This window comes from Euprymna scolopes, unplaced genomic scaffold (assembly GCF_053919585.1).
Source record: "Euprymna scolopes isolate OS-2025 unplaced genomic scaffold, ASM5391958v1 sca1, whole genome shotgun sequence".
Classification (NCBI taxonomy): domain Eukaryota; kingdom Metazoa; phylum Mollusca; class Cephalopoda; order Sepiida; family Sepiolidae; genus Euprymna; species Euprymna scolopes.
In genome coordinates, this window is record NW_027633102.1 from 1,588,350 (window position 1) to 1,600,849 (window position 12,500).

General features: G+C 60.5%; 1 non-coding gene and 2 pseudogenes across 1 annotated transcript; all 3 read right to left on the reverse strand.

Moving 5' to 3' along the window:
- Window positions 1-4,298, reverse strand: part of LOC145273262 (large subunit ribosomal RNA) — a 4,418-nt pseudogene extending 120 nt beyond the window's left edge.
- A 593-nt stretch (window positions 4,299-4,891) lies between these two features.
- Window positions 4,892-5,049, reverse strand: LOC145273586 (5.8S ribosomal RNA). Its single transcript, XR_013866410.1, has one exon. It is a non-coding gene; the product is annotated as a 5.8S ribosomal RNA (ribosomal RNA).
- A 398-nt stretch (window positions 5,050-5,447) lies between these two features.
- Window positions 5,448-7,817, reverse strand: LOC145273514 (small subunit ribosomal RNA; annotated as a pseudogene).
- Between the last annotated feature and the right edge of the window lie 4,683 nt (window positions 7,818-12,500).

The following is a 12,500-nucleotide window of genomic DNA, read 5'->3' on the forward strand; positions in this document are numbered from 1 at the left end:
TTTCGCTAGATAGTAGGTAGGGACAGTGGGAATCTCGTTGATCCGTTCATGCGCGTCACTAATTAGATGACGAGGCATTTGGCTACCTTAAGAGAGTCATAGTTACTCCCGCCGTTTACCCGCGCTTGGTTGAATTTCTTCACTTTGACATTCAGAGCACTGGGCAGAAATCACATCGTGTCTGTACGGGTCGACCGGCCACACGATGCTTTGTTTTAATTAGACAGTCGGATTCCCCCGGTCCGTACCAGTTCCGAGTTGACCGTTCGCTGCCGGACGAACGCCCCCACGCCGAGAGAGACGCTGAGCAACGGGCGAAGAGGGACGGACGCTGCCGCGAAGCAGCACCCGCCTTCACCCGAAGAGGGGCTGGAAGCCGTGGCGCTCCACGAAGACCCGGGCGAGGAGCCGTTTTGCTCGCCACCCGACGCGCCGGTAGCGACGAGGCGGTACCGCAGGCGGACGAGTCCCGTGGCGACGACGCAACCTTGAACCGGCCGCGACGAGGAGTTAGAAGGACGGAGAAGAGAGGGAGCATCGCGCGGACAGCGCAGGAGCGGAGGACGCCGCGTCGGAGGTGCCGACGAAGACCGCACCGGCAAAGCGACGACGACACGTCCGCAAGGCAGCCTCACCCCTTTTCGAGGAGGACGGAGACGTTGCGACGAACGGATTGGAGCCGCCCGCCGCCACCCCGACCCCGGAGCGAAGCACCCCGCAGAAAAGCCGCTTGAACCGCCGCCGCCAGAAAGACGACCCCCGCCGACGGTCCCCCGCCGTTTTTGGTCGACGCCACACTCCTGCCGCCCGACGGCGGACTCCCACCCGTATCGCTCTCCGACCCGCAACACACGCTCGCTTGACCGCGACCGCTTGACCGGAACACGCCGCCGCACAACGGACCGCCGCGGCCCCTATGCCTTCGCCGCAAAGCGCGAACGGAGCGAACGCTACAGCCCCGTACCGGTTCCTCGCTTCGCGCGGGCACGGCCCGACCGACCCGGTCCTCGGAGCCAATCCTTCTTCCGAAGGTACGGATCCATTTTGCCGACTTCCCTTACCTACATTGATGCCATCGACGAGAGGCTGTACACCTTGGAGACCTGCTGCGGATGGTGGGTACGGACCGACTCGAGAGCTGCGAAAACCGGACCCGGATTTTCCAGGGCCGCCGAAAGCGCACCGGACGCCGCCCGAGCCGCGGCGCTCTACAGGTACCTTTTCCGTATCTCCGGACGAGCCGATTCCACGGACATGGTCCTTTACGAAGAAGAGAGAACTCTTCCCGGGGCTCCCGGCGACGTCTCCGGGCTCGCTTGCGTCACCGCGGTTTCGCCCGGGAAGCGACGGGCGCCGCCGACATCGCTGCCGACAGCGTCGCCACCCCCGGGCCCTCTCCGAGTCCGGGTTCGGGAATATTAACCCGATTCCCTTTCGACGGGAGGCCGGCCGCTTTTTTTTTGTTTGGGCTTTTGATTCGATTCGATTCGATTCGCTTTCCTTTCACCTTTCATAACGGATCCGGCGCCTTTCGGGAAGACTTTCGCCCGCGTCTTAGGACCGACTGACCCGTGCTCGACCGCCGTTGGCACGGAACCCTTCTCCACTTCGGTCTTCGAAGGTCTCGTTCGAATATTTGCTACTACCACCGAGATCTGCACCCGCGGTCGGCTCCACCCGGGCTCGCGCCCTAGGCTTCCGTGCTCGCCGCGGCGCCCTCCTACTCGTCGCGGCATCGTTTCGGCGCGAAAGTTCATCGCTCCTCGCCGCGACGGTCCGGCATCGGTCCGTCGCTCCAGCGCCATCCATTTTCGGGGCCGGTCGATTCGGCAGGTGAGTTGTTACACACTCCTTAGCGGATTCCGACTTCCGTGGCCACCGTCCTGCTGTCTATATCGACCGACACCCTTTCGGGGATCTCATGGGCGTCGCGTTAGGCACCTTAGCCGGACGTTTGGTTCATCCCACAGCGCCAGTTCTGCTTACCAAAAGTGGCCCACTTGGCACTCGCATTCGAGGTGACCAACCGCCCAGCGAAGCGTGCTGGCGGCGGCGGCCGGATGGGTCGGCTCCGTCGTTCGGGAGAGTCGGCCCGTTCCACCCGTTCCGAGTTCGAGAGTAGGTCGAGGCCGTGAACGGCCCCGGGGCCTCCAATCGTTCGCTTTACCGGATGGAATTGCGACGATCGAGCGCCAGCTATCCTGAGGGAAACTTCGGAGGGAACCAGCTACTAGACGGCTCGATTGGTCTTTCGCCCCTACACCCGGTTCCGACGATCGATTTGCACGTCAGAGGCGCTTCGGACTTCCACCAGAGTTTCCTCTGGCTTCATCCCGACCGGGCGTGGATCGCCATCTTTCGGGTCCCTGGTCGCTCGCTACGCCAGAGTCGGCCGAGTCGTACTCGGAAAAAGGGGAAACCGACCCGGGGGTGATGCGCCCGCGCGCAGCGCCTAAACTCGACGACAAAATAGGACTAGTTCAAGCCGCGGGATCTCACCGATGGGCGGAAGGAGGATATGGAAGCTGGCGCCCGGCAATTCCCCTTTTTGGATGATGCGCCGGTCCCCTCTCGGGGAGGAGGGAAAAACAACCGCACGTCAGCCACGAGCCTTCCCTCTCCTATCTCTCTCGGGAAGAGAGAAAAAAGGAAAAGTTGCGGGCACCGCAGCAGCGACGGCGGAAGGCCGAAAACGCCGCGCCGGCGGGATCGGGCACGGCTCGGAGGCGGGTGAGGCGAGGAGAAGACGACGGCACGAGACCGACGACACCCCCCGACGACCCCCGGACGACTTTGCCACGACACCTCTCCCGATCGACGCCCTCCTACACGCTCTCTCGCTTTCGCTTCGCCTTCGGGGTTAGTCAGAGGTGGCCCCTACGACTCGCGAACGGCCAGGACTCCTCGGTCCGTGTTTCAAGACGGGTCGGGTGGGTTGCCGATGCACGTCGCTGACCCGGGGTGGCGGGCGGCTCGAGTAAAAAAGCGTCGCCGAGCGACCTCTCCGGAAACGGAAACGGGCGCGGGCGGGGTTGCCCCCGACAAGAACCCGAAACGTCGGCGAGGTGCGTGACGGCGAGGCCGCGCCAGTCCTATCCCGCCTCTCATCGCGCACGCGCCCGAGACGGTGGGGCGCCTAAGGAGCGACACACAGAGTGCGTCGCCCGCACGCGACTTCCGGCGGGATCAAAACGGACCGGCTCGCCACGTGTAACGGATCGTGTCAGATTTCCTCCGTTCCCGGCAGAAAGGGGCAGTTACGTTCGCGGGCCCGACGGCCGGTGGCCCCCGACTTCACAAGGTGGGAAGACGGGGGTTTTCAGGGTGATGAAACGCCTGCCGCCTACGGAAAAAAACCCGCGTGTTCGACCTGCACGCCGGGAACGGGTCGCGACGACGGACCGGAGGGGAAGTGCGTCCGGTGCCGGCCGCGCGGAGGTCGCGCCGAAGCGCCCGCGCCATGATTACGCCGAGCGATGATGAAGGGGACGGGTGCAGCGGAGTCGCGCGCGGAGGGAGCAGGAGGAAAGAAGAAGCGGCGGCGACGGATGCGGCGGGTTAGGGCCCGGCGGCAGCAGCGATCGAGAGGACGAGTCCCCTCCGTCGCAGCCAACCGACGCAGCCACCTACCGACGCCGCGGTCGTCACCACGTTTCCCTTCCCGCTATCCACGCGGCCCGTCTCCTTCGTCGGCGACGCGGGCACAAAAGCTGGAACCGCGGGGAACGAGTCCCCCGCGGACACGACGAACGACGACCTGTGCCGCGACGGCCTCTCTTTCAAGAACACACATCGAGTTTGGGCTCGAGCCTAGGCAGCACCGGACTGAGTCCCCCCGCGATCGCGGTGAGCGGTCCCACCCGTTTACCCCTGGGCGGTTTCACGTTCTCTTGAACTCTCTCTCCAAAGTTCTTTTCAACTTTCCCTCACGGTACTTGTCGACTATCGGACTCGTCCCGGTATTTAGCCTTGGATGGAGCTTACCACCCGATTTGGGCTGCGTTCCCAAGCAACCCGACTCTCGGATCGAAGGCCGTCGCTCGCCGTCCGCACCGAATGGGCCTGGCACCCGCCGCGGGCGGCCCCGATCGAGGGAACTCCGAACTATGCGAGACGAAAACGAACGGCTGCCTTCGACCCATGCGCCACACGTCCCGAAGCCTTTAACTTGCGACGGGATTCGGCGTTGGGCTTCTCCCGGTTCACTCGCCGTTACTAAGGGAATCCCGGTTGGTTTCTTTTCCTCCGCTTAGCGATATGCTTAAGTTCAGCGGGTCGTCTCGTCCGAGCCGAGGGCGGCGGTTTTTAGTAGAGTGTGGTGTTTGGAGGAGAGGAATCTCGATCGGTACCCTCCGTGTGACGACGGCTGGCCGATATAGCGCCCGTCCGACCGAAAATGAAGAAGCCAACAATTAAAAAAAAGCGTGGGTCCTCCCCATCCGACGTTGCGTTGCCTACGACGCGGCCACCTTTTTACGGTGCGACGGCCGTGCTCGTCGCGCTGCTCGAGGCGTCGCTGAGAGACACCTTCATGAGGCAGAGAGCGAGACGAGCAGGCGGCGCTTACGTCGGCAGTCGGTTAGGTCGGTACTTTTTTTTTGGTCTCCCTTCGGCTGCTTTCGGACAGACTCCTCCTGCTCCTCCTCCACAGTGTTTCTTCACGCGGTCGAAAAGGGAAAAGACTCCGCGGTCTGCCAGCGGGAGACGAAGGAGGAGGCCGGAGAGGGTTTTAAAAAAAAAAAAGACATTGAAAGGAGTCAATTCTTTTTTTATTTTTCTTCCCCCTCGTCACTCGCTCCTGCGACGTCCCGGTTACCACCGTGCCGAGGACCGGGCGGGCACGGGGACGGCAAGATGTCGTTTCGTTAACGGAGAAAGACATGTAACGTTCCGCCTCTCGACCGGACGTGGCCCCGAGACAAGGGATCTCGGGGCCGCAATGTGCGTTCGAGGTGTCGATGTTCACTGAGTCCTGCAATTCGCATCAGTTATCGCGGCTGGCCGCGCTCTTCATCGACGGACGAGCCGAGTGATCCCCCGTCCAGGGTTCAGCACTTGGTTTTTTTATATTAGTTTTTGTTTATATAGATTTAGTAGTGTGCGAGGAGGTCTGTGCGAGGAGGCGTGACGGCATTGCAATGTCGCGAGTAGTTTGTTTTTTTAGCTAGCGGCGGTGGCACAGCGGCTGCAAAAAAACAAAAAAAACGATAAAGCGGCGACAAGGCAAAGAAGAAGCGGCCATCACTTGCGGTGGGCGAAAAAACAAACAGGTGGTAAGACGCGGAAGCAAGCAAGAAGAGCTGGGGCTTTAAAAACCTCCGCGTCACCACAAATCTATCTCTCGCTCCGCCTTTTATAGGTTTGTTTGCGCGCATTCGAGGCGTTGACGCCGACAGACAGAGGAGGTAGGCCGGAAAACAACAAACCAGTCTCGAACGGGAAAACGGTAATGATCCTTCCGCAGGTTCACCTACGGAAACCTTGTTACGACTTTTACTTCCTCTAAACGATCGGGTTCGGTCGTCTTCTCCAGGCATCGAACGCCGAGGCGTAGATGCACGAGTGTCGTGACGGACACGTCGCGCACTGCCCGGCGGCGTCGTCGGCCAGATCCGAGGACCTCACCGGACCGTTCGATCGGTAGTAGCGACGGGCGGTGTGTACAAAGGGCAGGGACGTGATCGACGCGGGCTGTTGACCCGCGCCTACCGGGAATTCCTCGTTCACGGGGTTGGTTACAGGCCCCGATCCCTATCACGGGAGGTGGTTCAGAGGTTTCCCAACCCTCTCGGGCCGGGGCGAAGTCCCCGCTGATACCTCCAGTGTAGCGCGCGTGCGGCCCCGGACATCTAAGGGCATCACAGACCTGTTATCGCTCCGCCTCGTGTGGCTTTCTGCCACCCGTCCCTCTAAGAAGTGCGTGAGAAAACCGACCCGGACCCGAGCGCCACGGAGGACGCCGAGCCCGCCGTAAAAATCACTGACATCGGCGCACTAGTTAGCAGGCCGGAGTCTCGTTCGTTATCGGAATCAACCAGACGGATCGCTCCACCAACTAAGAACGGCCATGCACCACCACCCACCGAATCGAGAAAGAGCTATCGATCTGTCAATCCTACCGGTGTCCGGACCGGGTGAGTTTTCCCGTGTTGAGTCAAATTAAGCCGCAGGCTCCACTCCTGGTGGTGCCCTTCCGTCAATTCCTTTAAGTTTCAGCTTTGCAACCATACTCCCCCCGGAACCGAACTCTGGTTTCCCGCAGGCTACCCGCCGGGTCATGGAAGCGAACGCCGGCGGATCGCCGGTCGGCATCGTTTACGGTCGGAACTACGACGGTATCTGATCGTCTTCGAACCTCCGACTTTCGCTCTTGATCGAGGAAAACGTGCTTGCCACACGCCATCGCTGCAGTTCGTCTTGCGACGATCCAAGAATTTCACCTCTAACGTCGCAATACGAGTGGCCCCGACCGCTCCCTTCGATCATTGCCTCGCCGTAGACGGAGACCGACAGACGTAGACGAGGCCCTCTTCCATCATTCCATGCTTATCGTATGCAAGCTTGAACAGCCCGCTCTGAGCACTCTAATTTTTTCAAAGTGAACGTACCGGCCGCCGCGGACACTCGGTTAAGAGCACCCTTGGAGGAGAAACCGCCGACCGCAACACGCGCGCAGACAAGACACGAAGCAGGGACTCGGAGCGGACCGGGGGGTTCAAAAAAAAAGAGGAACGCGCGGAAAGGGAGAGGGAGAGAAGCGCGGGGGTCAGAGTGCGGGGATGCGAATGAACGCACCCAAACACACACACGTAGCACCCCCCCGTTAGACTACTCCCGGAACCGAACCGACGACCACTTGTTTTTTTTTTCCCGGATCCCGATCACGACCTCCTCGTCCACCTCGCCGGCAGGACCGCGTGGCGGGTATGCTAGCGGTTGACACCGGCGGAAAGGGCCGGGAATGCGAACGGACGACCAAAGTCAACGACGGACGATGGCGCCGCCGCCCCGGGGCCGCTTGCGCGACCACGAACCCGAGTTCGGACTACGAGCTTTTTACCGCAACAACTTTAATATACGCTACCGGAGCTGGAATTACCGCGGCTGCTGGCACCAGACTTGCCCTCCGGTTGGTCCTCGTTAACGGATTTGAAGTGTACTCATTCCGATCGCGGGGCCTCGACAGAGTCCCGCGTCGTTATTTTTCGTCACTACCTCCCCGTGCCGGGAGTGGGTAATTTGCGCGCCTGCTGCCTTCCTTGGATGTGGTAGCCGTTTCGCATGCTCCCTCTCCGGAATCGAACCCCGATTCCCCGTTACCCGTAGTAACCACGGTAGGCACTTAACCGACCGTCGACAGTTGATAGGGCGGACCCTCGAGAGACCCGTCGCCGGGCGTGAAAGCTCGTGCGATCGACCAGTGAGTTATCCAGAGTCACCAAAGCGGAGCGCGCCGCCCTATGAGCCCCGCCACCGAACGGACCCGCGAGCGGGAACGCCGACGACGGGAGGACGGAATGACGCGCATCGGTCTCAGTCTAATATGTAGCGCCGCGACCCGGAACGGCCGACGCGGGTGCCAGCGCGCGAGGCGTGGCGACGACGGCGCGCCGACCGATCGCGGCCTGTGTCACATGTATTAGCTCTAGAATTGCCACAGTTATCCATCGCCTCCGAGGAGGAATACGGTCCCGAGGATTAGGTCCGGTTCCTGAGCCATTCGCGGTTTCGCCCGTTCTAATGCGTGGCGTGAACTTACACTTGCATGGCTTAAGCTTTGAGACAAGCATATGACTACTGGCAGGATCAACCAGGTATCGTTGGAATTTGGGACTTTGTTTCGACAGAACGACAGACCGACCGACCGACCGACCGACATAAGACAGACAACTACAACGACGGGCACGTGTTTATTTATTTTTCGAGGGGGTTCGCCGTCAGAAGAAGCGCGCTGCCCGCGCTGATGGCCTCTTTTTTGTTTCTCCCCTGACTTGGACCGAGACCGAGACTCAAAGAACGAAAGCGACCAACGTCGACAACAACAACGACAACGGCACCCTTGACAGCGATACATACGACAAACGACAAGCAGCACGACGGCAGTGCACACGGACATCGAGGGTCAAGGTGCAGACTGAACTCGCCGAGGTCGTCGTCATCGTGGTCGCCATCGATTCCGTCTCGTCGTCGTCGTCGTCAACGTCCACGTCACAGCCGGCCGAGAAGAGAGAACAGACGACAGCGTCGACAACAACAACATCGACAACGGCACCCTTGACAGCGATACATACGACAAACGACAAACAGCACGACGGCAGTGCACACGGACATCGGAGGTCAAGGTGCAGACTGGAATCGTCGAGGTCGTCGTCATCGTGGTCGCCATCGATGCCGTCTCGTCGTCGTCGTCGTCGTCTTCGTCGTCGTCGTCGTCATCAACGTACCAACCGACCGAGACGAGAGAGCAAGCAACAACGTCGACAACAACAACGACAACGGCACCCTTGACAGCGATACATACGACAAACGACAAACAGCACGACGGCAGTGCACACGGACATCGGAGGTCAAGGTGCAGACTGAACTCGTCGAGGTCGTCGTCATCGTGGTCGCCATCGATGCCGTCTCGTCGTCGTCGTCGTCTCCGTCGTCGTCGTCGTCGTCGCCAACGTCAACGTCAACATCACAGCCGTCATCGGGGAGGAGCTGGACCAGGGCAGCGGCGGCGTAAATTTTCCCGTCACCTTCGTCGTCGCCTTCGTCGACCGACCGACCGACCGGCGTCGTGTTCGTGCTCGGAAAACCGAGGAGAGACAACGTGCACATGGCGCGTTCTCGCAAGCGGCTCCTCGGTCCGATTTTTTTGGGCGGCTTTTTCGAGCTTTTTTTTTTTTTTCTCACCCTTTCGTCCGTGCGACGGCGAACGTTAGGGGAAAAAAAAAAAAAAAAAAAAAAACGACAACAACGCGGCGGACCGGGCGAACAACATCGTCGACACACACGACATTGACGACCGGTCCCCCTTTTCACAATCGCATCGAGATAAAAACGAACGAGTCCGATTCGAGCACCGAGTCGCGAGCGGGAGGACTGTCGGTGCAAGTATCGATCACTGACGTGAGCGCTTCGCCGGACAGAGGATGGCTCATCCGGCAGCCGTGCAAATCGACGGTATGGGAAGAACGAACAAGAAGAGCAACGACTTGATCGGCGGCTTGGGAACTGCGGACGGTGAAAACGGGTTAATCGACTGCGACCACGACTGCTCGATCGATCTTCTTTGGCGCTAACAAAGGTGGAGGTGGCGCAAGAAGGGACTAGCGCTATCACCGTCCACGTATCAGAAGATGCGGCGGCAGACGTCGACGCTTATGCGTTGTCGGACGAGAAGTCGCTGCAGCACGTGTACCGCGAGCGGGACGTCCAAGGTTTTGCCAGACGGAAAGAAATCGGGTGTCAGCGAACGTTCACACGGCTGTGAGATCGGACGCTGACAGGAGTAGGAGGCGGCAGGCAGGCGGCGGTTACGGCGGCGGCGCCTGCTGCTGCTCATCCTCCTGTTTGCTGCGGCGACTTCCAGGACGGGAGAGCATCGAACAACGTACGTATGGTTACAAGGGGATCAGGATCTACATAGTGCATCCCCCGCGGCTATTTTTGTTTGTTTGTTCGCTCGTTCGTTAATTCGTTCGTTCGTTCGTTCGTTCGTTACAATGTACGTTTTTCCGTTCGACGGCGGCAGAGAGCGGCGGCGTTTCTCCCTAATCCGGAGGATTTATCGGTCGCACAGCGATGGGTCGTTCGGCCGATCATCGAAAGATTCGCAGGTAGTGGTTGAATGGCAGAACGGCAGCAACAACAGCGGCGGCTGAGAGCGGCGAACGCTGAGGCGGAAGCAGAAGCTGCAGCAAACGTATCGGCTAAACATGGTGGACATAGATATGGCTGACGACGCGGGTACCACGACGACTATGGAACCAGGAAAAGGAGCCGTTAGTTGTTCCAACATATCGTTCGACACGTCGAGCAGCCCTAGGTCCACGGAGAAGCACACACACGTACCACGTATTATAACCTAACGACGATGAGCGGGCGCACGGTTGGCAGGAACGAAGGCGGCGGATCAAAACAAGTTGGAGCGCGGCGACAGCGATAACGGTGACAGCCCTAGGCGGCGGAGATGCCACTTTCTGACGCCTTTGCGACAAGCCCGTAGAGACGTTCCGGACCACCACGAGGCAAAGAGTCGCTGCTCCGACGAACCGACACACCAAAGTGTGCTTCCTACCGAACATGTTTTATAAAACTTTCAAACTGGAAAACCCCAGAAATGGTGTTGGTATTCGTCCAGACCCACCTCCGACACCTGAAAATGGTGGTCAAAAAAAACGTCGATTATACGAAGCGACATTTCTGGTCGGCGATTTTCCAGTTTTACGCCTACTGCCACATGGGGATGTCGGTAGGCGTCGCAAAGTGCCTTCTCGACGCCTAGGCACACCAGGACTTTGTCATTTTTTTCCCCCTCGACATTCCTGGTCCGGTCTATTCCGATTTTACACCTACCGCCATGTGGGGGTGGCAGTAGGCGTCGAAAAGTGCCTTCTCGACCGCTAGCGACACCACTACTTTATCGAGCTCTGGAGGCCCGCACACCGACCCGGGGGCCGCGGAGTCGACCCCGGGGGCCTCCTGGCGTCGCCGCCGCTCACTTGGACGCCTTCCGCAACCTGTGGTCCCGCTCGGGGCCGCCGGGAGCCTCGCCGACCTGACCGGTGTCGGTAGGCGTCTGGAAGCGCCCGGCCGACCTGGACGAGGTCCCCCTGGCCCCCGGGGGACACCCCTTAGTTGGATGGGGGTGCTGTCCCGGGCACACATGCAACCCGCGGCCGCCTACCGACAGCCCCCTTCGCTCGATCGCTACTCCTTTCCAACATATGTCGGAGAAGCCGGGCGGTTGTGAAACCCCAGAAATGGTGTTGGTATTCGTCCAGACCCACCTCCGACACCTGAAAATGGTGGTCAAAAAAAACGTCGATTATACGAAGCGACATTTCTGGTCGGCGATTTTCCAGTTTTGCGCCTACCGCCATGTGGGGGTGGCAGTAGGCGTCGAAAAGTGCCTTCTCGACCGCTAGCGACACCACTACTTTATCGAGCTCTGGAGGCCCGCACACCGACCCGGGGGCCGCGGAGTCGACCCCGGGGGCCTCCTGGCGTCGCCGCCGCTCACTTGGACGCCTTCCGCAACCTGTGGTCCCGCTCGGGGCCGCCGGGAGCCTCGCCGACCTGACCGGTGTCGGTAGGCGTCTGGAAGCGCCCGGCCGACCTGGACGAGGTCCCCCTGGCCCCCGGGGGACACCCCTTAGTTGGATGGGGGTGCTGTCCCGGGCACACATGCAACCCGCGGCCGCCTACCGACAGCCCCCTTCGCTCGATCGCTACTCCTTTCCAACATATGTCGGAGAAGCCGGGCGGTTGTGAAACCCCAGAAATGGTGTTGGTATTCGTCCAGACCCACCTCCGACACCTGAAAATGGTGGTCAAAAAAAACGTCGATTATACGAAGCGACATTTCTGGTCGGCGATTTTCCAGTTTTGCGCCTACCGCCATGTGGGGGTGGCAGTAGGCGTCGAAAAGTGCCTTCTCGACCGCTAGCGACACCACTACTTTATCGAGCTCTGGAGGCCCGCACACCGACCCGGGGGCCGCGGAGTCGACCCCGGGGGCCTCCTGGCGTCGCCGCCGCTCACTTGGACGCCTTCCGCAACCTGTGGTCCCGCTCGGGGCCGCCGGGAGCCTCGCCGACCTGACCGGTGTCGGTAGGCGTCTGGAAGCGCCCGGCCGACCTGGACGAGGTCCCCCTGGCCCCCGGGGGACACCCCTTAGTTGGATGGGGGTGCTGTCCCGGGCACACATGCAACCCGCGGCCGCCTACCGACAGCCCCCTTCGCTCGATCGCTACTCCTTTCCAACATATGTCGGAGAAGCCGGGCGGTTGTGAAACCCCAGAAATGGTGTTGGTATTCGTCCAGACCCACCTCCGACACCTGAAAATGGTGGTCAAAAAAAACGTCGATTATACGAAGCGACATTTCTGGTCGGCGATTTTCCAGTTTTGCGCCTACCGCCATGTGGGGGTGGCAGTAGGCGTCGAAAAGTGCCTTCTCGACCGCTAGCGACACCACTACTTTATCGAGCTCTGGAGGCCCGCACACCGACCCGGGGGCCGCGGAGTCGACCCCGGGGGCCTCCTGGCGTCGCCGCCGCTCACTTGGACGCCTTCCGCAACCTGTGGTCCCGCTCGGGGCCGCCGGGAGCCTCGCCGACCTGACCGGTGTCGGTAGGCGTCAGTCAAACTTGCTTAAGAGGCAAAGCCTCCTCACACCTTAAGAGAGTCACAGTTAGTCCCGCCGTTTACCCGTGGTCGTCGTCGGGGGTGCCGGTCGGTGTGTTTCGGCGTGTTTCTTTCTTACTTTAGCTCGCTCCTATAAGCTAA